The sequence below is a fragment of the Phalangium opilio genome, unplaced genomic scaffold (genome assembly GCF_054372755.1).
Source record: "Phalangium opilio isolate 3A_F unplaced genomic scaffold, DU_Popi_V2 ptg000063l_1, whole genome shotgun sequence".
NCBI lineage: Eukaryota > Metazoa > Arthropoda > Arachnida > Opiliones > Phalangiidae > Phalangium > Phalangium opilio.
Window position 1 is genome coordinate 1,616,539 of NW_028324180.1, and position 21,428 is coordinate 1,637,966.

At 37.1% G+C, this 21,428-nt stretch overlaps 48 non-coding genes across 48 annotated transcripts; all 48 read right to left on the reverse strand.

Annotated features, from left to right (window-relative positions):
* Nucleotides 1-86: 86 nt before the first annotated feature.
* On the reverse strand, nt 87-159 carry TRNAT-CGU (transfer RNA threonine (anticodon CGU)). Its single transcript has one exon. It is a non-coding gene; the product is annotated as a tRNA-Thr (tRNA).
* Nucleotides 160-557: 398 nt separating this feature from the next.
* On the reverse strand, nt 558-629 carry TRNAT-CGU (transfer RNA threonine (anticodon CGU)). The gene has a single exon. It is a non-coding gene; the product is annotated as a tRNA-Thr (tRNA).
* A 2,937-nt stretch (nt 630-3,566) lies between these two features.
* On the reverse strand, nt 3,567-3,639 carry TRNAT-UGU (transfer RNA threonine (anticodon UGU)). The gene has a single exon. It is a non-coding gene; the product is annotated as a tRNA-Thr (tRNA).
* Nucleotides 3,640-3,805: 166 nt separating this feature from the next.
* On the reverse strand, nt 3,806-3,878 carry TRNAT-UGU (transfer RNA threonine (anticodon UGU)). The gene has a single exon. It is a non-coding gene; the product is annotated as a tRNA-Thr (tRNA).
* A 166-nt stretch (nt 3,879-4,044) lies between these two features.
* Nucleotides 4,045-4,117, reverse strand: TRNAT-UGU (transfer RNA threonine (anticodon UGU)). Its single transcript has one exon. It is a non-coding gene; the product is annotated as a tRNA-Thr (tRNA).
* A 167-nt stretch (nt 4,118-4,284) lies between these two features.
* TRNAT-CGU (transfer RNA threonine (anticodon CGU)) lies at nt 4,285-4,357 on the reverse strand. Its single transcript has one exon. It is a non-coding gene; the product is annotated as a tRNA-Thr (tRNA).
* Nucleotides 4,358-4,522: 165 nt separating this feature from the next.
* On the reverse strand, nt 4,523-4,595 carry TRNAT-UGU (transfer RNA threonine (anticodon UGU)). The gene has a single exon. It is a non-coding gene; the product is annotated as a tRNA-Thr (tRNA).
* A 166-nt stretch (nt 4,596-4,761) lies between these two features.
* Nucleotides 4,762-4,834, reverse strand: TRNAM-CAU (transfer RNA methionine (anticodon CAU)). The gene has a single exon. It is a non-coding gene; the product is annotated as a tRNA-Met (tRNA).
* A 166-nt stretch (nt 4,835-5,000) lies between these two features.
* TRNAM-CAU (transfer RNA methionine (anticodon CAU)) lies at nt 5,001-5,073 on the reverse strand. Its single transcript has one exon. It is a non-coding gene; the product is annotated as a tRNA-Met (tRNA).
* Nucleotides 5,074-5,239: 166 nt separating this feature from the next.
* Nucleotides 5,240-5,312, reverse strand: TRNAT-UGU (transfer RNA threonine (anticodon UGU)). Its single transcript has one exon. It is a non-coding gene; the product is annotated as a tRNA-Thr (tRNA).
* A 166-nt stretch (nt 5,313-5,478) lies between these two features.
* TRNAT-UGU (transfer RNA threonine (anticodon UGU)) lies at nt 5,479-5,551 on the reverse strand. The gene has a single exon. It is a non-coding gene; the product is annotated as a tRNA-Thr (tRNA).
* Nucleotides 5,552-5,710: 159 nt separating this feature from the next.
* On the reverse strand, nt 5,711-5,783 carry TRNAT-UGU (transfer RNA threonine (anticodon UGU)). The gene has a single exon. It is a non-coding gene; the product is annotated as a tRNA-Thr (tRNA).
* Nucleotides 5,784-5,950: 167 nt separating this feature from the next.
* TRNAT-UGU (transfer RNA threonine (anticodon UGU)) lies at nt 5,951-6,023 on the reverse strand. Its single transcript has one exon. It is a non-coding gene; the product is annotated as a tRNA-Thr (tRNA).
* Nucleotides 6,024-6,188: 165 nt separating this feature from the next.
* On the reverse strand, nt 6,189-6,261 carry TRNAT-UGU (transfer RNA threonine (anticodon UGU)). Its single transcript has one exon. It is a non-coding gene; the product is annotated as a tRNA-Thr (tRNA).
* A 166-nt stretch (nt 6,262-6,427) lies between these two features.
* On the reverse strand, nt 6,428-6,500 carry TRNAT-UGU (transfer RNA threonine (anticodon UGU)). Its single transcript has one exon. It is a non-coding gene; the product is annotated as a tRNA-Thr (tRNA).
* A 645-nt stretch (nt 6,501-7,145) lies between these two features.
* Nucleotides 7,146-7,218, reverse strand: TRNAT-CGU (transfer RNA threonine (anticodon CGU)). Its single transcript has one exon. It is a non-coding gene; the product is annotated as a tRNA-Thr (tRNA).
* A 403-nt stretch (nt 7,219-7,621) lies between these two features.
* Nucleotides 7,622-7,694, reverse strand: TRNAT-UGU (transfer RNA threonine (anticodon UGU)). The gene has a single exon. It is a non-coding gene; the product is annotated as a tRNA-Thr (tRNA).
* Nucleotides 7,695-7,860: 166 nt separating this feature from the next.
* On the reverse strand, nt 7,861-7,933 carry TRNAA-UGC (transfer RNA alanine (anticodon UGC)). The gene has a single exon. It is a non-coding gene; the product is annotated as a tRNA-Ala (tRNA).
* A 166-nt stretch (nt 7,934-8,099) lies between these two features.
* On the reverse strand, nt 8,100-8,172 carry TRNAT-UGU (transfer RNA threonine (anticodon UGU)). Its single transcript has one exon. It is a non-coding gene; the product is annotated as a tRNA-Thr (tRNA).
* A 166-nt stretch (nt 8,173-8,338) lies between these two features.
* On the reverse strand, nt 8,339-8,411 carry TRNAM-CAU (transfer RNA methionine (anticodon CAU)). Its single transcript has one exon. It is a non-coding gene; the product is annotated as a tRNA-Met (tRNA).
* Nucleotides 8,412-8,577: 166 nt separating this feature from the next.
* TRNAT-UGU (transfer RNA threonine (anticodon UGU)) lies at nt 8,578-8,650 on the reverse strand. Its single transcript has one exon. It is a non-coding gene; the product is annotated as a tRNA-Thr (tRNA).
* A 166-nt stretch (nt 8,651-8,816) lies between these two features.
* Nucleotides 8,817-8,889, reverse strand: TRNAT-UGU (transfer RNA threonine (anticodon UGU)). Its single transcript has one exon. It is a non-coding gene; the product is annotated as a tRNA-Thr (tRNA).
* A 159-nt stretch (nt 8,890-9,048) lies between these two features.
* TRNAT-UGU (transfer RNA threonine (anticodon UGU)) lies at nt 9,049-9,121 on the reverse strand. Its single transcript has one exon. It is a non-coding gene; the product is annotated as a tRNA-Thr (tRNA).
* A 166-nt stretch (nt 9,122-9,287) lies between these two features.
* Nucleotides 9,288-9,360, reverse strand: TRNAT-UGU (transfer RNA threonine (anticodon UGU)). The gene has a single exon. It is a non-coding gene; the product is annotated as a tRNA-Thr (tRNA).
* A 166-nt stretch (nt 9,361-9,526) lies between these two features.
* Nucleotides 9,527-9,599, reverse strand: TRNAM-CAU (transfer RNA methionine (anticodon CAU)). Its single transcript has one exon. It is a non-coding gene; the product is annotated as a tRNA-Met (tRNA).
* A 166-nt stretch (nt 9,600-9,765) lies between these two features.
* On the reverse strand, nt 9,766-9,838 carry TRNAT-UGU (transfer RNA threonine (anticodon UGU)). The gene has a single exon. It is a non-coding gene; the product is annotated as a tRNA-Thr (tRNA).
* A 166-nt stretch (nt 9,839-10,004) lies between these two features.
* Nucleotides 10,005-10,077, reverse strand: TRNAT-UGU (transfer RNA threonine (anticodon UGU)). The gene has a single exon. It is a non-coding gene; the product is annotated as a tRNA-Thr (tRNA).
* Nucleotides 10,078-10,236: 159 nt separating this feature from the next.
* On the reverse strand, nt 10,237-10,309 carry TRNAT-UGU (transfer RNA threonine (anticodon UGU)). The gene has a single exon. It is a non-coding gene; the product is annotated as a tRNA-Thr (tRNA).
* A 166-nt stretch (nt 10,310-10,475) lies between these two features.
* Nucleotides 10,476-10,548, reverse strand: TRNAR-UCU (transfer RNA arginine (anticodon UCU)). The gene has a single exon. It is a non-coding gene; the product is annotated as a tRNA-Arg (tRNA).
* Nucleotides 10,549-12,031: 1,483 nt separating this feature from the next.
* TRNAV-CAC (transfer RNA valine (anticodon CAC)) lies at nt 12,032-12,104 on the reverse strand. The gene has a single exon. It is a non-coding gene; the product is annotated as a tRNA-Val (tRNA).
* A 65-nt stretch (nt 12,105-12,169) lies between these two features.
* TRNAV-CAC (transfer RNA valine (anticodon CAC)) lies at nt 12,170-12,242 on the reverse strand. The gene has a single exon. It is a non-coding gene; the product is annotated as a tRNA-Val (tRNA).
* Nucleotides 12,243-12,580: 338 nt separating this feature from the next.
* TRNAT-UGU (transfer RNA threonine (anticodon UGU)) lies at nt 12,581-12,653 on the reverse strand. Its single transcript has one exon. It is a non-coding gene; the product is annotated as a tRNA-Thr (tRNA).
* A 166-nt stretch (nt 12,654-12,819) lies between these two features.
* On the reverse strand, nt 12,820-12,892 carry TRNAT-CGU (transfer RNA threonine (anticodon CGU)). The gene has a single exon. It is a non-coding gene; the product is annotated as a tRNA-Thr (tRNA).
* Nucleotides 12,893-14,046: 1,154 nt separating this feature from the next.
* TRNAT-CGU (transfer RNA threonine (anticodon CGU)) lies at nt 14,047-14,119 on the reverse strand. Its single transcript has one exon. It is a non-coding gene; the product is annotated as a tRNA-Thr (tRNA).
* A 1,352-nt stretch (nt 14,120-15,471) lies between these two features.
* TRNAT-UGU (transfer RNA threonine (anticodon UGU)) lies at nt 15,472-15,544 on the reverse strand. The gene has a single exon. It is a non-coding gene; the product is annotated as a tRNA-Thr (tRNA).
* Nucleotides 15,545-15,710: 166 nt separating this feature from the next.
* On the reverse strand, nt 15,711-15,783 carry TRNAT-CGU (transfer RNA threonine (anticodon CGU)). Its single transcript has one exon. It is a non-coding gene; the product is annotated as a tRNA-Thr (tRNA).
* A 404-nt stretch (nt 15,784-16,187) lies between these two features.
* TRNAT-CGU (transfer RNA threonine (anticodon CGU)) lies at nt 16,188-16,260 on the reverse strand. The gene has a single exon. It is a non-coding gene; the product is annotated as a tRNA-Thr (tRNA).
* Nucleotides 16,261-16,666: 406 nt separating this feature from the next.
* On the reverse strand, nt 16,667-16,739 carry TRNAT-UGU (transfer RNA threonine (anticodon UGU)). Its single transcript has one exon. It is a non-coding gene; the product is annotated as a tRNA-Thr (tRNA).
* Nucleotides 16,740-17,144: 405 nt separating this feature from the next.
* On the reverse strand, nt 17,145-17,217 carry TRNAT-CGU (transfer RNA threonine (anticodon CGU)). Its single transcript has one exon. It is a non-coding gene; the product is annotated as a tRNA-Thr (tRNA).
* Nucleotides 17,218-17,863: 646 nt separating this feature from the next.
* On the reverse strand, nt 17,864-17,936 carry TRNAT-UGU (transfer RNA threonine (anticodon UGU)). Its single transcript has one exon. It is a non-coding gene; the product is annotated as a tRNA-Thr (tRNA).
* A 166-nt stretch (nt 17,937-18,102) lies between these two features.
* TRNAT-UGU (transfer RNA threonine (anticodon UGU)) lies at nt 18,103-18,175 on the reverse strand. The gene has a single exon. It is a non-coding gene; the product is annotated as a tRNA-Thr (tRNA).
* Nucleotides 18,176-18,580: 405 nt separating this feature from the next.
* TRNAT-UGU (transfer RNA threonine (anticodon UGU)) lies at nt 18,581-18,653 on the reverse strand. The gene has a single exon. It is a non-coding gene; the product is annotated as a tRNA-Thr (tRNA).
* Nucleotides 18,654-19,059: 406 nt separating this feature from the next.
* TRNAT-UGU (transfer RNA threonine (anticodon UGU)) lies at nt 19,060-19,132 on the reverse strand. The gene has a single exon. It is a non-coding gene; the product is annotated as a tRNA-Thr (tRNA).
* A 166-nt stretch (nt 19,133-19,298) lies between these two features.
* On the reverse strand, nt 19,299-19,371 carry TRNAT-UGU (transfer RNA threonine (anticodon UGU)). Its single transcript has one exon. It is a non-coding gene; the product is annotated as a tRNA-Thr (tRNA).
* A 405-nt stretch (nt 19,372-19,776) lies between these two features.
* TRNAT-UGU (transfer RNA threonine (anticodon UGU)) lies at nt 19,777-19,849 on the reverse strand. The gene has a single exon. It is a non-coding gene; the product is annotated as a tRNA-Thr (tRNA).
* Nucleotides 19,850-20,015: 166 nt separating this feature from the next.
* Nucleotides 20,016-20,088, reverse strand: TRNAT-CGU (transfer RNA threonine (anticodon CGU)). The gene has a single exon. It is a non-coding gene; the product is annotated as a tRNA-Thr (tRNA).
* A 406-nt stretch (nt 20,089-20,494) lies between these two features.
* Nucleotides 20,495-20,567, reverse strand: TRNAT-UGU (transfer RNA threonine (anticodon UGU)). Its single transcript has one exon. It is a non-coding gene; the product is annotated as a tRNA-Thr (tRNA).
* A 166-nt stretch (nt 20,568-20,733) lies between these two features.
* TRNAT-CGU (transfer RNA threonine (anticodon CGU)) lies at nt 20,734-20,806 on the reverse strand. The gene has a single exon. It is a non-coding gene; the product is annotated as a tRNA-Thr (tRNA).
* Nucleotides 20,807-21,428: the final 622 nt, after the last annotated feature.

Consider the following 21,428-nt stretch of genomic DNA (forward strand, 5'->3'; position numbering starts at 1 on the left):
GCATTAATGCATATCTCAAGCAACTATTATTTTTAGTTTTTCAAAATTTAATAGCTACGAAAACTAGTTCAAGTATCATAACAAGGAGGCTCCGACGACAATCGAACTCATGATCTCCTGTTTACGAGACAGGCGCTTTAACCACTAAGCCACGGAGCCCTGGTTCTAAAGCGAGATTAATGCTGAATATTTCCGTAATTTTACTAAATTAACTCCTTCGCAGTGTTTACCTATTCTTTGCATTAATGCATATCTCAAGCAACTATTATTTTTTGTTTTTCAAAATTTAATAGCTACGAAAACTAGTTCAAGTATCATAACAACGAGGCTCCGACGACAATCGAACTCATGATCTCCTTTTTACAAGACAGGCGCTTTAACCACTAAGCCACGGAGCCCTGGTTCCGAAGCAAGATGAATGTTGAATATTTCCGTAATTTTACTAAATTAATTCCTTGGCAGTGTTTACCTACTCTTTGCATTAATGCATTTCTCTATTATTTTAAGTTTTTCAAAATTTAATAGCTACTAAAACTAGTTCAAGTATCATAACAACGAGGCTCCGACGAGAATCGAACTCATGATCTCCTGTTAACGAGACAGGCGCTTTAACCACTGAGCCACGAGCCCTGGTTCCGAAGCGAGATTAATGCTGAATATTTCCGAATTTTTACTAAATTAACTCGTTTTTAGTTTTACCCTATTGTTTGCATTAATGCATATCTCAACCAGTTATTATTTTTAGTTTTTACCTCTCCGAGTGACGTATGTCACGGAGAGGTATTACACCGGCCGTGTCTGTCTGTGTGTGTGTCTGTCTGTCTGTGTGTGTGTCTGTCTGTCAGACCCCACGTGACCGCGTTCGCAGTTTACAAATCGGAGCAAACAAATACCCGATTTCCGGAACGCGTTCGCGGTTCACGGAAATTTGGTCATTCATCTACCAACACCAGTCTTTACTAACTGGCTTCTAAGGACCACAATCTGCTAGTCTTTGTCCATCCCACATGGACACTAGTCTGTACGTGCTTGCTTCCAAGCACCACCAACTTCTGTTCTTCGTCAATTTCACCTTGACTCCAGCTTCTATGCACCACCATCTTCTGTTCTTCGTCAATTCCACATTGACATCAGCTTCTATGCACCACCATCTTCTGTTCTTCGTCAATTCCACATTGACACCAGCTTCTATGCACCACCATCTTCTGTTCTTCGTCAATTCCACATTGACACCAGCTTCTATGCACCACCATCTTCTGTTCTTCGTCAATTCCACATTGACACCAGCTTCAATGCACCACCATCTTCAGGTCTTTTGTCCATTCCACATGGACGCCAGTCAGTACATTCTGGCTTCTTTTCCTCCGTCATCGTTTGGTTTCAAGATATACGCGGCGATCGGCTAGGGTTACGAGAAACGTCTAGCCTCCCAATGGCAGGGCTTCCACCATCGGTTCACGCGAATGCGTTTTTATTTGGTTTTAAGATTTACGCGGCGAGCGGCTAGGGTTACGAGAAACGTCTAGCCTCCCAATGGCAGGGCTTCCACCATCGGTTCACGCGAATGCGTTTTTATCTATTATTATAATGGAAACGAAACGTATATATACCCCAAAATTTGAAAAAAGCGGGCAAGAGGGGTACCCTTCACTTTAAACGTCAATATTAGCAAAGTTTCGAAAGATAATAGGAACAACTTTATTTTAAACGATTTAACTATTTTTAAAGTTATTTACTGGCGATTAAAATAATTAAAAATAATTATATTTATTTAAATATTAAAGATAAACCCAAGTACCGAAGTCGTTAAATCATTGCCTCCTATATCTATCAAGGCCCGTGCATTGCGTTATACTTCCTACATTGCCTCCTGTATCTATCAAGGCCCATGCATTGTGATATATTTCCTTCATTGCCTCCAATATCTATCGAGGCCCGTGCATTGCGATATATTTTTGAGAACAACAACCAAAATGGGAAGCTCCTCTCAGAACCATAATAATTTGTTTTCTCAGTTATATGAAATGAAAATATGGATAATATTTTCGGCAATTCGATTTGAATGGCTCTTTCTGATGTATCATTCTCTCAGCACTGTTCATAATGGACAGGAACGTAGAGATTCGAGACACTAGGAATTACGATAGTGTTTCAAATCCTCTGTATTGAGGGCTTAAAGGCTTGGGGTGAGTCGAAAGATAAATACACATCCTATTTTGTAGTTGTACCATGCGTACCACAATGTTGCCAGGCGTTTATTGAAGGATGCTTGGGTACTTGGTACAGACTGTTACGTCTACCAAGTTTCCTAGCATCCAAGAATAAATAGGATTCATAGAAGCCAGTGTTAAGGGCATGTCATGGGTCAAGTCGTTAAATATATCGACGCAGTTAAATAGCTGATGGCATTATTTTATCCACTTTCCCATTGCCTTCGAGTGGAAGTTCAACTTTGGCACGGACGACAGATGGCGCTCTTAAACTTCTACCCCCAAAAATCGTTGTTGTCTGCTCGTTTTCCCCTTCCGCGTTTTTTCGTTATAAACTTATGATTTAACGAACTGTTAAGATAAAATTTCATATTTCCTAAGACAGATAAGCTTCTACTCCTTTCATATTACTCCCAGTTAGATTTAATGCTTAAAAAATATATTTTCAATAAAAACACCGCTTCCACTAGTGGATTTATACTCCTTGTTAGATTAGTGTAGGTGTAGAGAGTAATCATTACAAACGCTAAAAAATATATTTTCAAAAATGAAGAACATAGAACATTTATTCTATATCAAAAAATATTTTGGTGGTAAGATTGCTTTAGAAAAATCCAAACGGCTAGATATTGGTAAAAAAAGACATGTGTAAGCTATTTGTAGATGATGTAATTGTTTTACATGTTTTAAATGAGACTAAAACTTCCACTATTGTGTCTAAAAAAGTGTTGGCCATGTATATTTTTTAAATATGACGGAATTGCGGTTGATATGATAGCGCCCTATTTGCGAAAAAAACCTTTTTTTAAACAGTTGAATCATTCTTTGATAGAATTTCGAAGGAAGAAGTTAAGTGTTAGATTTGCTCGATTAATTTTGTTCGGCAAATAATATAATTAAGCCTTACGTATTACTGAAGGAGATTGATTTTGCCAACCTTTGTGAGTATTTAACTGTTTAATAATTATTTTGGTTAAGTGGGAGCCTAGCTTATGTGTGATTGGGTTGTGGCTTCCATGATTTGGGCACATTTGCTTTTTGTGTGGCGAGGTATGATTCAGCTTTGATATGGACAAATGTTACAAATCATACTGGTAGACTAAGAATGCGGTTGAGGTATAGCGAGAGAGTAGAGTTTCCACAGCAATTGAGAGATATTGAAAAGGCTTGAACAATAGACTATTTTAAAATTCAATTCCTGCACTTGCAAAGAATTAAAAAAAGCGATAGATGCATATATTTAGGTTGTTTAAGGGGTAGTGATAGTCATCTCCACTCGGAGAGGTAATATTTTGGCTTTCCCAACTTGTTTAAAATTTAATAGCTACGAAAACTAGTTCAAGTATCATAACAACGAGGCTCCGACGAGAATCGAACTCATGACCTCCTGTTTACAAGACAGGCGCTTTAACCACTAAGCCACGGAGCCCTGCTTCGAAAGCGAGATTAATGCTGAATATTTCCGTAATTTTACTAAATTAACTCCTTCGCAGTGTTTACCTATTCTTTGCATTAATGAATATCTCAAGCAACTATTATTTTTAGTTTTTCAAAATTTAATAGCTATGAAAACTAGTTCAAGTACCATAACAACGAGGCTCCGACGAGAATCGAACTCATGACCTCCTGTTTACAAGACAGGCGCTTTAACCACTAAGCCACGGAGCCCTGGTTCTAAAGCGAGATTAATGCTGAATATTTCCGTAATTTTACTAAATTAACTCCTTCGCAGTGTTTACCTATTCTTTGCATTAATGCATATCTCAAGCAACTATTATTTTTAGTTTTTCAAAATTTAATAGCTACGAAAACTAGTTCAAGTATCATAACAACGAGGCTCCGACGAGAATCGAACTCATGACCTCCTGTTTACAAGACAGGCGCTTTAACCACTAAGCCACGGAGCCCTGGTTCGAAAGCGAGATTAATGCTGAATATTTCCGTAATTTTACTAAATTAACTCCTTCGCAGTGTTTACCCTATTGTTTGCATTAATGCATATCTCAAGCAACTATTATTTTAAGTTTTTCAAAATTTAATAGCTACGAAAACTAGTTCAAGTATCATAACAAGGAGGCTCCGACGAGAATCGAACTCATGATCTCCTGTTTACGAGACAGGCGCTTTAACCACTAAGCCACGGAGCCCCGGTTCCGAAGCGAGATTAATGCTGAATATTTCCGTAATTTTACTAAATTAACTCCTTCGCAGTGTTTACCTATTCTTTGCATTAATGCATATCTCAAGCAACTATTATTTTTGTTTTTCAAAATTTAATAGCTACGAAAACTAGTTCAAGTATCATAACAACGAGGCTCCGACGAGAATCGAACTCATGACCTCCTGTTTACAAGACAGGCGCTTTAACCACTAAGCCACGGAGCCCTGGTACCGAAGCGAGATTAATGCTGAATATTTCCGTAATTTTACTAAATTTACTCGTTTTTAGTTTTACCCTATTCTTTGCATTAATGCATATCTCAAGCAACTATTATTTTAAGTTTTTCAAAATTTAATAGCTACGAAAACTAGTTCAAGTATCATAACAAGGAGGCTCCGACGAGAATCGAACTCATGATCTCCTGTTTATGAGACAGGCGCTTTAACCACTAAGCCACGGAGCCCCGGTTCCGAAGCGAGATTCATGCTGAATATTTCCGTAATTTTACTAAATTAACTCCTTCGCAGTGTTTACCTATTCTTTGCATTAATGAATATCTCAAGCAACTATTATTTTTAGTTTTTCAAAATTTAATAGCTACGAAAACTAGTTCAAGTATCATAACAACGAGTCTCCGACGAGAATCGAACTCATGATCTCCTGTTTATGAGACAGGCGCTTTAACCACTAAGCCACGGAGCCCCGGTTCCGAAGCGAGATTAATGCTGAATATTTCCGTAATTTTACTTAATTAACTCCTTCGCAGTGTTTACCTATTCTTTGCATTAATGAATATCTCAAGCAACTATTATTTTTAGTTTTTCAAAATTTAATAGCTACGAAAACTAGTTCAAGTACCATAACAACGAGGCTCCGACGAGAATCGAACTCATGACCTCCTGTTTACAAGACAGGCGCTTTAACCACTAAGCCACGGAGCCCTGGTTCAAAAGCGAGATTAATGCTGAATATTTCCGTAATTTTACTAAATTAACTCCTTCGCAGTGTTTACCTATTCTTTGCATTAATGCATATCTCAAGCAACTATTATTTTTAGTTTTTCAAAATTTAATAGCTACTAAAACTAGTTCAAGTATCATAACAACGAGGCTCCGACGAGAATCGAACTCATGATCTCCTGTTTACAAGACAGGCGCTTTAACAACTAAGCCACGGAGCCCTGGTTCCGAAGCAAGATGAATGTTGAATATTTCCGTAATTTTACTAAATTAACTCCTTTGCAGTGTTTACCTACTCTTTGCATTAATGCATTTCTCTATTATTTTAAGTTTTTCAAAATTTAATAGCTACGAAAACTAGTTCAAGTATCATAACAACGAGGCTCCGACGAGAATCGAACTCATGACCTCCTGTTTACAAGACAGGCGCTTTAACCACTAAGCCACGGAGCCTTGGTTCCGAAGCGAGATTAAAGCTGAATATTTCCGTAATTTTACTAAATTAACTCCTTCGCAGTGTTTACCCTATTGTTTGCATTAATGCATATCTCAAGCAACTATTATTTTTAGTTTTTCAAAATTTAATAGCTACGAAAACTAGTTCAAGTATTATAACAACGAGGCTCCGACGAGAATCGAACTCATGATCTCCTGTTTACAAGACAGGCGCTTTAACAACTAAGCCACGGAGCCTTGGTTCCGAAGCGAGATTAAAGCTGAATATTTCCGTAATTTTACTAAATTAAATCCTTCGCAGTGTTTACCTATTCTTTGCACTAATGTATATCTCAAGCAACTATAATTTTTAGTTTTTAAAATTTAATAGCTACGAAAACTAGTTCAAGTATCATAACAATGAGGCTCCGACGAGAATCGAACTCATGACCTCCTGTTTACAAGACAGGCGCTTTAACCACTAAGCCACGGAGCCCTGGTTCCAAAGCGAGATTAATGCTGAATATTTCCGTAATTTTACTAAATTAACTCCTTCGCAGTGTTTACCTATTCTTTGCATTAATGCATATCTCAAGCAACTATTATTTTTAGTTTTTCAAAATTTAATAGCTACGAAAACTAGTTCAAGTATCATAACAACGAGGCTCCGACGAGAATCGAACTCATGATCTCCTTTTTACAAGACAGGCGCTTTAACCACTAAGCCACGGAGCCCTGGTTCCGAAGCAAGATTAATGTTGAATATTTCCGTAATTTTACTAAATTAACTCCTTCGCAGTGTTTACCCTAATGTTTGCATTAATGCATATCTCAAGCAACTATTATTTTTAGTTTTTCAAAATTTAATAGCTACGAAAACTAGTTCAAGTATCATAACAACGAGGCTCCGACGAGAATCGAACTCATGATCTCCTTTTAACAAGACAGGCGCTTAAACCACAAAGCCACGAAGCCCTGGTTTCGAAGCTAGATTAATGCTGAATATTTCATTAATTTTCCTAAATTAACTCGTTTGTAGTTTTACGCAATTGTTTAAATATATGCGTATCTCAAGCAACTATTATTTTTAGTTTTTCAAAATTTAGTAGTTATGAAAACTAGTTCAAGTGTCATAACAACGAGGCTCCGACGAGAATCGAACTCATGATCTCCTGTTTATGAGACAGGCGCTTTAACCCATAAGCCACGGAGCCCCGGTTCCGAAGCGAGATTAATGCTGAATATTTCCGTAATTTTACTAAATTAACTCCTTCGCAGTGTTTACCTATTCTTTGCATTAATGAATATCTCAAGCAACTATTATTTTTAGTTTTTCAAAATTTAATAGCTACGAAAACTATTTCAAGTATCATAACAACGAGGCTCCGACGAGAATCGAACTCATGATCTCCTGTTTACGAGACAGGCGCTTTAACCACTAAGCCACGGAGCCCTGGTTCCGGAGCGAGATTAATGCTGAATATTTCCGTAATTTTACTAAATTAACTCCGCAGTGTTTACCCTAATGTTTGCATTAATGCATATCTCAACCAGTTATTATTTTTAGTTTTTCAAAATTTAGTAGCTACGAAAACTAGTTCAAGTATCATAACAAGGAGGCTCCGACGACAATCGAACTCATGATCTCCTTTTTACAACACAGGCGCTTTAACCACTAAGCCACGGAGCCCTGGTTCCGAAGCAAGATTAATGTTGAATATTTCCGTAATTTTACTAAATTAACTCCTTCGCAGTGTTTACCTATTCTTTGCATTAATGAATATCTCAAGCAACTATTATTTTTAGTTTTTCAAAATTTAATAGCTACGAAAACTAGTTCAAGTACCATAACAGAGAGGCTCCGACGACAACCGAACTCATGACCTCCTGTTTACAAGACAGGCGCTTTAACCACTAAGCCACGGAGCCCCGGTTCCGAAGCGAGATTCATGCTGAATATTTCCGTAATTTTACTAAATTAACTCCTTCGCAGTGTTTACCTATTCTTTGCATTAATGAATATCTCAAGCAACTATTATTTTTAGTTTTTCAAAATTTAATAGCTACGAAAACTAGTTCAAGTACCATAACAACGAGGCTCCTACGAGAATCGAACTCATGATTTCATGTTTGCAAGACAGGCGCTTTAACCACTAAGCCACGGAGCCCCGGTTCCGAAGCGAGATTAATGCTGAATATTTCCGTAATTTTACTAAATTAACTCCTTCGCAGTGTTTACCTATTCTTTGCATTAATGCATATCTCAAGCAACTATTATTTTTAGTTTTTCAAAATTTAATAGCTACGAAAACTAGTTCAAGTATCATAACAACGAGGCTCCGACGAGAATCGAACTCATGACCTCCTGTTTACAAGACAGGCGCTTTAACCACTAAGCCACGGAGCCCTGGTTCCAAAGCGAGATTAATGCTGAATATTTCCGTAATTTTACTAAATTAACTCCTTCGCAGTGTTTACCTATTCTTTGCATTAATGCATATCTCAAGCAACTATTATTTTTAGTTTTTCAAAATTTAATAGCTACGAAAACTAGTTCAAGTATCATAACAACGAGTCTCCGACGAGAATCGAACTCATGATCTCCTGTTTATGAGACAGGCGCTTTAACCACTAAGCCACGGAGCCCCGGTTCCGAAGCGAGATTAATGCTGAATATTTCCGTAATTTTACTTAATTAACTCCTTCGCAGTGTTTACCTATTCTTTGCATTAATGAATATCTCAAGCAACTATTATTTTTAGTTTTTCAAAATTTAATAGCTACGAAAACTAGTTCAAGTACCATAACAACGAGGCTCCCACGAGAATCGAACTCATGACCTCCTGTTTACAAGACAGGCGCTTTAACCACTAAGCCACGGAGCCCTGGTTCTAAAGCGAGATTAATGCTGAATATTTCCGTAATTTTACTAAATTAACTCCTTCGCAGTGTTTACCTATTCTTTGCATTAATGCATATCTCAAGCAACTATTATTTTTAGTTTTTCAAAATTTAATAGCTACGAAAACTAGTTCAAGTATCATAGCAACGAGGCTCCGACGACAATCGAACTCATGATCTCCTGTTTACAAGACAGGCGCTTTAACCACTAAGCCACGGAGCCCTGGTTCCGAAGCAAGATGAATGTTGAATATTTCCGTAATTTTACTAAATTAACTCCTTTGCAGTGTTTACCTACTCTTTGCATTAATGCATTTCTCAATTATTTTAAGTTTTTCAAAATTTAATAGCTACTAAAACTAGTTCAAGTATCATAACAACGAGGCTCCGACGAGAATCGAACTCATGACCTCCAGTTTACAAGACAGGCGCTTTAACCACTAAGCCACGGAGCCCTGGTTCTAAAGCGAGATTAATGCTGAATATTTCCGTAATTTTACTAAATTAACTCCTTCGCAGTGTTTACCTATTCTTTGCATTAATGCATATCTCAAGCAACTATTATTTTTAGTTTTTCAAAATTTAATAGCTACGAAAACTAGTTCAAGTATCATAACAACGAGGCTCCGACGAGAATCGAACTCATGACCTCCTGTTTACAAGACAGGCGCTTTAACCACTAAGCCACGGAGCCCTGGTTCCAAAGCGAGATTAATGCTGAATATTTCCGTAATTTTACTAAATTAACTCCTTCGCAGTGTTTACCTATTCTTTGCATTAATGCATATCTCAAGCAACTATTATTTTTAGTTTTTCAAAATTTAATAGCTACGAAAACTAGTTCAAGTATCATAACAACGAGTCTCCGACGAGAATCGAACTCATGATCTCCTGTTTATGAGACAGGCGCTTTAACCACTAAGCCACGGAGCCCCGGTTCCGAAGCGAGATTAATGCTGAATATTTCCGTAATTTTACTTAAAAAACTCCTTCGCAGTGTTTACCTATTCTTTGCATTAATGAATATCTCAAGCAACTATTATTTTTAGTTTTTCAAAATTTAATAGCTACGAAAACTAGTTCAAGTACCATAACAACGAGGCTCCGACGAGAATCGAACTCATGACCTCCTGTTTACAAGACAGGCGCTTTAACCACTAAGCCACGGAGCCCTGGTTCTAAAGCGAGATTAATGCTGAATATTTCCGTAATTTTACTAAATTAACTCCTTCGCAGTGTTTACCTATTCTTTGCATTAATGCATATCTCAAGCAACTATTATTTTTAGTTTTTCAAAATTTAATAGCTACGAAAACTAGTTCAAGTATCATAACAACGAGGCTCCGACGACAATCGAACTCATGATCTCCTGTTTACAAGACAGGCGCTTTAACCACTAAGCCACGGAGCCCTGGTTCCGAAGCAAGATGAATGTTGAATATTTCCGTAATTTTACTAAATTAACTCCTTTGCAGTGTTTACCTACTCTTTGCATTAATGCATTTCTCAATTATTTTAAGTTTTTCAAAATTTAATAGCTACTAAAACTAGTTCAAGTATCATAACAACGAGGCTCCGACGAGAATCGAACTCATGACCTCCAGTTTACAAGACAGGCGCTTTAACCACTAAGCCACGGAGCCCTGGTTCTAAAGCGAGATTAATGCTGAATATTTCCGTAATTTTACTAAATTAACTCCTTCGCAGTGTTTACCTATTCTTTGCATTAATGCATATCTCAAGCAACTATTATTTTTAGTTTTTCAAAATTTAATAGCTACGAAAACTAGTTCAAGTATCATAACAACGAGGCTCCGACGAGAATCGAACTCATGATCTCCTGTTTAGAAGACAGGCGCTTTAACCACTAAGCCACGGAGCCCTGGTTCAAAAGCGAGATTAATGCTGAATATTTCCGTAATTTTACTAAATTAACTCGTTTTTAGTTTTACCCTATTGTTTGCATTAATGCATATCTCAACCAGTTATTATTTTTAGTTTTTCAAAATTTAGCAGCTACGAAAACTAGTTCAAGTATCATAACAAGGAGGCTCCGACGACAAACGAACTCATGATCTCCTTTTTACAAGACAGGCGCTTTAACCACTAAGCCACGGAGCATTGGTTCCGAAGCAAGATTAATGTTGAATATTTCCGTAATTTTACTAAATTAACTCCTTCGCAGTGTTTACCTATTCTTTGCATTAATGCATATCTCAAGCAACTATTATTTTTAGTTTTTCAAAATTTAATAGCTACGAAAACTAGTTCAAGTACCATTATATAAAAACGTCTTGGTTTGGACCAAGGCCGAAAAAACAAACGATATGTTTGAGGTTTATCAATTGACTGAAGTTTCAGATATTGAAATGTTTTTCTAGTTATTTTTATCCACTCAATCCTTAATCAATATTTAATTCAATCAACTGATTTTACTGTTAATCGATCTAGTCCCTCTAAATTAATTGAAAAAATTACATATCTACGCTTTTTCAAGAACAATTAATTTCATGATAAAATGTTTTCGGAAAATGTAATTTTTCTTGAAAAAGCGTAGATATGTAAATTTTTTCAATTAATTTAGAGGGACTAGATCGATTAACAGTAAAATCAGTTGATTGAATTAAATATTGATTAAGGATTGAGTGGATAAAAATAACTAGAAAAACGTTTCAATATCTGAAACTTCAGTCAATTGATAAACCTCAAACATATCGTTTGTTTTTTCGGCCTTGGTCCAAACCAAGACGTTTTTAAATAATATCTGTCACTTCAGTCTTAATGTAATTAAATTTTGAATAATTATGTTTGCTTTACCGTCATACATTTGCACTGTAAAATATAATGGTGCATTCAAACACCATATATGCTGTTTTTTCCAGTGCTAAAAAAGACATCATTTAGGGTGTACTTTAACCCCATTTCTATGATCAATTCACGCCATTTACTAATATTATTTGGAAGTATTAAGGAAATATTAGGCATTTAAGCACCATTTACAGTGGCTTTTAACATCTTTTTTAGACAATCTGTTGAATTTTAATATTACTTAGTTTAATGGTTTTAAAAGTAGGGAAAAAGTACGCTACCTATGTCACATTATTAAACCAAGTGAAGTGAAATAATTGTTAAATATTTATTATAACCACTACACGACAGACACTGGTAAGTCTAAGTTTTCCAAGAGATCTAACTAATTATTATGTCCAATCACGATGGTTAAAACATGTATCTACCTGGGCCCCAACCTGGGACTTTCCGTGTGTGAAGCGGACGTTATAACCACTACACCATAGATACGTGGTAATACTGAGTTTTCCAAGAGATCTAGCTAATTCTTATGTTCAATCACGATGGTCAATACATGTGTCTACCAGGGCTCGAACCTGGGACCTCCCGCGTGTGAAGCGGATGTGATAACCACTGCACCATAGATACGTGGTAGCACTGAGTCTTCCAAGAGATCTAGCTAATTCTTATGTCCAATCACGATGGTCAATACACGTATCTACCAGGGCTCGAACCTGGGACCTTCCGCGTGTGAAGCGGACGTGATAACCACCACACTACAGATACGTAGTAACATTGAGTTTTCGAAGAGATCAAGCAAATTATTATGTCCAATCACGATGGTCAAAGCCGTACTTATGTAATTAACTAAAATTAACATACCTAGACTTAATTGTTTTGATCAAGCTGGCCGATAGCACACCCTGAATACTTAATTGTTAATTTCAGATAATTCCGAAAAGTATCTTCGCTGTAGTTTTTAAGTTATCGGTGGGGAAAGGTCACGAAAAACCCATGTTAATCTCCATAGGAAATTAGCAAAAGCGGGTGAATATTACTTTAACGTTACAAAACGGTATCAAGTCATATCTACAAGGGCCTACCGGCCCTGTAGAATAACAACGAGGCTCCGACGAGAATCGAACTCATGACCTCCTGTTTACAAGACAGGCGCTTTAACCACTAAGCCACGGAGCCCTGGTTCCGAAGCAAGATTAATGTTGAATATTTCCGTAATTTTACTAAATTAACTCCTTTGCAGTGTTTACCTATTCTTTGCATTAATGCATTTCTCAAGCAACTATTATTTTAAGTTTTTCAAAATTTAATAGCTACTAAAACTAGTTCAAGTATCATAACAACGAGGCTCCGACGAGAATCGAACTCATGATCTCCTGTTTACGAGACAGGCGCTTTAACCACTATGCCACGGAGCCCCGGTTCCGAAGCGAGATTAATGCTGAATATTTCCGTAATTTTACTAAATTAACTCCTTCGCAGTGTTTACCTATTCTTTGCATTAATGCATATCTCAAGCAACTATTATTTTTAGCAGGAGCAGATGACAAAGAAGTCTCGGACGCTACCTTCCATAATGTAGAGGGCAATGGGATCCGCGAACGTCACGGTTATTAACCAAAATCATTACGCCAGTGCCACCTCTCGTAGGAAATTTGAGCTTTATTTTCCAACCAATAGCGTGGCTGCAAAGCCTCGAAAGGAGAACTGGGAAATCGCGTCTGGAGCCTCTCTTTAAAACTATGTATCGTCTGCTTATAATTAGCCTAGGCTTACCGAGTATTAGAGTTAAAAAATGGATTTCAACGACTTTTTAATCTTTTTTTGGACTAAAATTGATAATGAAAAGCCCAGCGAGTAACGTATGTACACTATTAAAAAATTAAAATGTGTTTCAGTGCAGTCAATTAATTCCTACCTTTTAGGTCACAAAATGTAGTCTTATCTTTTATCTTAATACCAACGATTACAGCTGTTTGAATAAAGTAATTATATTGTGTATATTAATGTCGCGATCGGGTAAGATGAACCTCAGTAGCCACCGTTAGTCCGTTATTACAAAAAAATTCCCAGCAGACTTTGGTGCCAGATATAATCCACCAAAAGCATCGTCTGCTATAATGTCTGATAGCGCCTCTATGGCAAACGATACCGCTACAGCTGTGACGTACGCGGGTCCCATTGCCCTCTATATTGTGGAAGCTAGCGTCCGAGACTCCTTTGTCATCTGCTCCTGCCCTATTGTTTGCATTAATGCATATCTCAACCACTTATTATTTTTAGTTTTTCAAAATTTTGTAGCTATGAAAACTAGTTCAAGTATCAAAACAACGAGGCTCCGACGAGAATTGAACTCATGATCTCCTGTTTACCGAGTCAGGCGCTTTAACCACTAAGCCACGGATCCCTGGTTCCGAAGCGAGATTCATGCTGAATATTTCCGTAATTTTACTAAATTAACTCCTTCGCAGTGCCTACCTATTCTTTGCATTAATGCATATCTCAAGCAACTATTATTTTAAGTTTTTAAAATTTAATAGCTACGAAAACTAGTTCAAGTATCATAACAACGAGGCTCCGACAAGAATCGAACTCATGATCTCCGGATTACGAGACAGGCGCTTTAACCACTAAGCCACGGAGCCCTGGATCCGAAGCGAGATTAATGCTGAATATTTCCGTAATTTTACTAAATTAACTCCTTCGCAGTGTTTAGCTATTCTTTGCATTAATGCATATCTCAAGCAACTATCATTTTAGTTTTTCAAAATTTAAAAGCTACGAAAACTATAGTCTGTCAAACGAAAGAAGAGCCCTGAGAAATTTGTCCAAATTGGTGTCGCCACCATCGACCCCATAGTACTTTATCAACTTGTTTTGTTTTGTCAATAGTCGTCTGTAATATAGTCTGCTATAAACAGATAGGCTTAATCGCAATAGAACAAATACATTTTGCAATATATATTTAATATGTTTATGTGTCATGGTTTTTTACGATCATTGAGTATTAAAGAATATAAAACAAAATTAACGACAAGACACCAGTTTTATCTTTGTTGAACTAGCATTGCAATATATTTTAATGACATAAGTTAAAGTACTTGTCCATAAGTAGTTCAGCATCAAAGCGTCTTCAGTCCACATCTTCATCACAGTCTTCGCTATCTTCTTGCATATTAATTTTAAGAGGTTCAATTGTGGTTTCGATGATGGGATCTTTTTCCCAATACTCATGCATTATATTCTCGACGTGCTCTATTGCCTTACGCCAACTCTCTGGTGTCACACGTTCAATGGCCCTCAATGTTGCATCTTTGACCGTCGAGAGTTTGAAACCAGAATTCTGCTTCGCAACGTCGTTCTTCACTTGTGCCCATATTAGTTCAATCGGGTTAAACTGGCAATGGTACGGTGGAATCCTCACTACCGTGTGACCTCTACTTTTAGCAACCTCGTCAATTTCGTACTTCAGGGTTCTGGTCTGGACTTGTGACGCTTTATTATTTCATAAAGTTCACGTCGAGAATATAATGCATGAGTATTGGGAAAAAGATTCCATCATCGAAACCACAATTGAACCTCTTAAAATTAATATGCAAGAAGACAGCGAAGACTCTGATGAAGATGTGGACTGAAGACGCTTTGATGCTGAACTACTTACTACTTAGACTTATGGACAAGTATTTTAACTTATGCCATTAAAATATATTGCAATGCTAGTTCAACAAAGATAAAACTGGTGTCTTGTCGTTTATTTTTTTTATATTCTTTAATACTCGATGATCGTAAAAAACCATGAAACATAAACATATTAAATATATATAGCAAAATATATTGGTTCTATTGCGATTAAGCAGACTATATTACAGACGACTATTGACAAAACAAAACAAGTTGATAAAGTACTATGGGGTCGATGGTGGCGACACCAATTTGGACAACTTTCTCAGGGCTCTTCTTTCGTTTGACAGACTATAGTTCCAGTATCATAAAAACAAGGCTCCGACGAGAATCGAACTCATGATCTCCTGTTTACAAGACAAGCGCTTTAACCACTATGCCACGGAGCCCTGGTTCCGAAGAGAGATTAATGCTGAATATTTCAGTTACTTTCCTAAATTAACTCGTTTGTAGTTTTACCCAATTGTTTAAATATAGGCGTATCTCAAGCAAATATAATTTTTAGTTTTTCAAAATTTAAAAGCTACGAAAACTAGTTCAAGTATCATAACAACGAGGCTCCGACGAGAATCGAACTCATGATCTCCTGTTTACGAGACAGGCGATTTAACCACTAAGCCACGGAGCCCTGGTTCCGAAGCGAGATTAATGCTGAATATTTCCGTAATTTTACTAAATTAACTCCTTCGCAGTGTTTACCTATTCTTTGCATTAATGCATATCTCAAGCAACTATTATTTTTAGTTTTTCAAAATTTAACAGCTACGAAAACTAGTTCAGTTATCATAACAACGAGGCTCCGACGAGAATCGAACTCATGATGTCCTGTTAACGAGACAGGCGCTTTAACCACTGAGCCACGAGCCCTGGTCCCGAAGCGAGATTAATGCTGAATATTTCCGAATTTTTACTAAATTAACTCGTTTTTAGTTTTTCCCTATTGTTTGTATTAATGCATATCTCAACTAGTTATTATTTTTAGTTTTTCAAAATTTAATAGCTACGAAAACTAGTTCAAGTTTCATAACAGAAAGGCTCCGACGAGAATCGAAATCATGATCTCCTGTTTACGAGACAGGCGCTTTAACCACTAAGCCACGGAGCCCTGGTTCCGAAGCGAGATTAATGCTATATATTTCCGTAATTTTACTAAATTAAATCCTTCGCAGTGTTTACCTATTCTTTGCAATAATGCATAACTCAAGCAACTATAATTTTTAGTTTTTCAAAATTTAAAAGCTACGAAAACTAGTTCAAGTTTCATAACAACAAGGCTCCGACGAGAATCGAACTCATGATCTCCTGTTTACCGAGACAGGCGCTTTAACCACTAAGCCACGGAGCATTGGTTCCGAAGCGAGATTAATGCTAAATATTTCCGTAATTTTACTAAATTAACTCCTTCGCAGTGTTTACCTATTCTTTGCATTAATGCATATCTCAAGCAACTATTATTTTTAGTTTTTCAAAATTTAATAGGTACGAAAACTAGTTCAAGTATCATAACAACGCGGCTCCGACGAGAATTGAACTCATGATCTCCTTTTTACAAGACAGGCGCTTTAACCACTAAGCCACGGAGCCCTGGTTCCGAAGCGAGATTAATGCTGAATGTTTCCGAAATTTTACTAAATTAACTCCTTCGCAGTGTTTAGCTATTCTTTGCATTAATGCATATCTCAAGCAACTATTATTTTTAGTTTTTCAAAATTTAATAGCTACGAAAACTAGTTCAAATTTCATAACAACAAGGCTCCGACGAGAATCGAATTCATGATCTCTTGTTTACGATACAGGCGCTTTAACCACTAAGCCACGGAGCCCTGGTTCCGAAGCGAGATTAATGCTGAATATTTCAGTAATTTTCCTAAATTAAATCGTTTGTAGTTTTACCCAATTGTTTAAATATATGCGTATCTCAAGCAAATATAATTTTTAGTTTTTCAAAATTTAAAAGCTACGAAAACTAGTTCAAGTATCATTACAACAAGGCTCCGACGAGAACCGAACTCATGGCCTCCTGTTTACGAGACAGGCGCTTTAACCACTAAGCCACGGAACCCTGGTTCCGAAGCGAGATTAATGCTAAATATTTCCGTAATTTTACTAAATTAACTCCTTCGCAGTGTTTACCTATTCTTTGCGTTAATGCATATCTCAAGCAACTATAATTATTAGTTTTTCAAAATTTAATAGGTACGAAAACTAGATCAAGTATCATAACAACAAGGCTCCGACGAGAATCGAACTCATGATCTCCTGTTTACCGAGACAGGCGCTTTAACCACTATGCCACGGAGCCCTGGTTCCGAAGCGAGATTAATGCTGAATATTTCCGTAATTTTACTAAATTAAATCCTTCGCAGTGTTTACCTATTCTTTGCATTAATGCATAACTGAAGCAACTATAATTTTTAGTTTTTCAAAACTTAAAAGCTACGAAAACTAGTTCAAATTTCATAACAACAAGGCTCCGACGAGAATCGAACTCATGATCTCCTGTTTACCGAGACAGGCGCTTTAACCACTAAGCCACGGAGCCCTGGTTCCGAAGCGAGATTAATGCTGAATATTTCCGTAATTTTACTAAATTAAATCCTTCGCAGTGTTTACCTATTCTTTGCATTAATGCATATCTCAAGCAACTATAATTTTTAGTTTTTCAAAATTTAAAAGCTACGAAAACTAGTTCAAGTATCATAACAACGAGGCTCCGACGAGAATCGAACTCATGATCTCCTGTTTACAAGACAAGCGCTTTAACCACTATGCCACGGAGCCCTGGTTGCGAAGCGAGATCAATGCTGAATATTTCAGTAATTTTCCTAAATTAAATCGTTTGTAGTTTTACCCAATTGTTTAAATATATGCGTATCTCAAGCAAATATAATTTTTAGTTTTTCAAAATTTAAAAGCTACGAAAACTAGTTCAAGTATCATAACAACGAGGCTCCGACGAGAATCGAACTCATGATCTCCTGTTTACAAGACAGGCGCTTTAACCACTATGCCACGGAGCCCTGGTTCCGAAGCGAGATTAATGCTGAATATTTCCGTAATTTTACTAAATTAACTCCTTCGCAGTGTTTACCTATTCTTTGCATTAATGCATATCTCAAGCAACTATAATTTTTAGTTTTTCAAAATTTAAAAGCTACGAAAACTAGTTCAAGTATCATTACAACAAGGCTCCGACGAGAACCGAACTCAGGACCTCCTGTTTACGAGACAGGCGCTTTAACCACTATGCCACGGAGCCCTGGTTCCGAAGCGAGATTAATGCTGAATATTTCCGAATTTTTACTAAATTAACTCGTTTTTAGTTTTACCCTATTGTTTGCATTAATGCATATCTCAAGCAACTATTATTTTTAGATTTTCAAAATTTAATAGCTACGAAAACTAGTTCAAGTATCATAACAACAAGGCTCCGACGAGAATCGAACTCATGATCTCCTGTTTACAAGACAGGCGCTTTAACCACTATGCCACGGAGCCCTGGTTCCGAAGCGAGATTAATGCTGAATATTTCAGTAATTTTCCTAAATTAAATCCTTCGCAGTGTTTACCTATTCTTTGCATTAATGCATAACTGAAGCAACTATAATTTTTAGTTTTTCAAAACTTAAAAGCTACGAAAACTAGTTCAAATTTCATAACAACAAGGCTCCGACGAGAATCGAACTCATGATCTCCTGTTTACCGAGACAGGCGCTTTAACCACTAAGCCACGGAGCCCTGGTTCCGAAGCGAGATTAATGCTGAATATTTCCGTAATTTTACTAAATTAAATCCTTCGCAGTGTTTACCTATTCTTTGCATTAATGCATATCTCAAGCAACTATAATTTTTAGTTTTTCAAAATTTAAAAGCTACGAAAACTAGTTCAAGTATCATAACAACGAGGCTCCGACGAGAATCGAACTCATGATCTCCTGTTTACAAGACAAGCGCTTTAACCACTATGCCACGGAGCCCTGGTTGCGAAGCGAGATCAATGCTGAATATTTCAGTAATTTTCCTAAATTAAATCGTTTGTAGTTTTACCCAATTGTTTAAATATATGCGTATCTCAAGCAAATATAATTTTTAGTTTTTCAAAATTTAAAAGCTACGAAAACTAGTTCAAGTATCATAACAACGAGGCTCCGACGAGAATCGAACTCATGATCTCCTGTTTACAAGACAGGCGCTTTAACCACTATGCCACGGAGCCCTGGTTCCGAAGCGAGATTAATGCTGAATATTTCCGTAATTTTACTAAATTAACTCCTTCGCAGTGTTTACCTATTCTTTGCATTAATGCATATCTCAAGCAACTATAATTTTTAGTTTTTCAAAATTTAAAAGCTACGAAAACTAGTTCAAGTATCATTACAACAAGGCTCCGACGAGAACCGAACTCAGGACCTCCTGTTTACGAGACAGGCGCTTTAACCACTATGCCACGGAGCCCTGGTTCCGAAGCGAGATTAATGCTGAATATTTCCGAATTTTTACTAAATTAACTCGTTTTTAGTTTTACCCTATTGTTTGCATTAATGCATATCTCAAGCAACTATTATTTTTAGATTTTCAAAATTTAATAGCTACGAAAACTAGTTCAAGTATCATAACAACAAGGCTCCGACGAGAATCGAACTCATGATCTCCTGTTTACAAGACAGGCGCTTTAACCACTATGCCACGGAGCCCTGGTTCCGAAGCGAGATTAATGCTGAATATTTCAGTAATTTTCCTAAATTAACTCCTTCGCAGTGTTTAGCTATTCTTTGCATTAATGCATATCTCATGCAACTATTACTTTTAGTTTTTCAAAATTTAATACCTACGAAAATTGGTTCAAGTTTCATAACAACAAGGCTCCGACGAGAATCGAACTCATGATCTCCTGTTTACGATACAGGCGCTTTAACCACTAAGCCACGGAGCCCTGGTTCCGAAGCGAGATTAATGCTGAATATTTCCGTAATTTTACTAAATTAAATCCTTCGCAGTGTTTACCTATTCTTTGCATTAATGCATAACTCAAGCAACTATAATTTTTAGTTTTTCAAAACTTAAAAGCTACGAAAACTAGTTCAAATTTCATAACAACAAGGCTCCGACGAGAATCGAACTCATGATCTCCTGTTTACCGAGACAGGCGCTTTAACCACTAAGCCACGGAGCCCTGGTTCCGAAGCGAGATTAATGCTGAATATTTCCGTAATTTTACTAAATTAAATCCTTCGCAGTGTTTAGCTATTCTTTGCATTAATGCATATCTCAAGCAAATATAATTTTTAGTTTTTCAAAATTTAAAAGCTACGAAAACTAGTTCAAGTATCATAACAACAAGGCTCCGACGAGAATCGAACTCATGATCTCCTGTTTACAAGACAAGCGCTTTAACCACTATGCCACGGAGCCCTGGTTCCGAAGCGAGATTAATGCTGCATATTTCTGAAATTTTACTAAATTAACTCGTTTTTAGTTTTACCCTATTTTTTGCATTAATGCATATCTCAACCAGTTATTATTTTTAGTTTTTCAAAATTTAATAGCTACGAAAACTAGTTAAAGTATCATAACAACGAGGCTCCGACGAGAATCGAACTCATGATCTCCTTTTTACGAGACAGGCGCTTTAACCACTAAGCCACGGAGCCCTGGTTCCGAAGCGAGATTAATGCTGAATATTTCCGTAATTTTACTAAATGAATTCCTTCGCAGTGTTTACCTATTCTTTGCATCAATGCATTATATAAAAAAGGACTTGGTTTGCCCAAGCCTAAAAAACAAAACGATAAGAGTTTTTTCCAGTTGACTGAAGCGCGGATATTTTATTTTTACCTCTCCGAGTGACGTATGTCACGGAGAGGTTCTAATTTCGACGTGTCTGTGTGTGTGTGTGTGTGTGTGTGTGTGTGTCTGTCTGTTGTTACACCCACGTGACCGCGTTCGCAGTTTGCAAATCGGAGCAAACGTGTTCTAAATTTCCGGAAATTTCGAAAATTGTATCACACTTACAGGCTATTACTCCATTGCCTGTCTAACATCACCAGCCTCTGGTCTTTGTCCATCCCACATGGACACCAGTCTGTACACACTGGCTTCTAATCACAATCATCTGCTGCTCTTTGTCCATCCCACATGGACACCAGTCTGTACACACTGGCTTCTAATCCCCACCCTCTTGTGGTCTTTGTCCATCCCACATGGACACCAGTCTGTCCACACTGGCTTCTAATCACCACCGTCATCTGCTCTTTGTCCATCCCACATGGACAC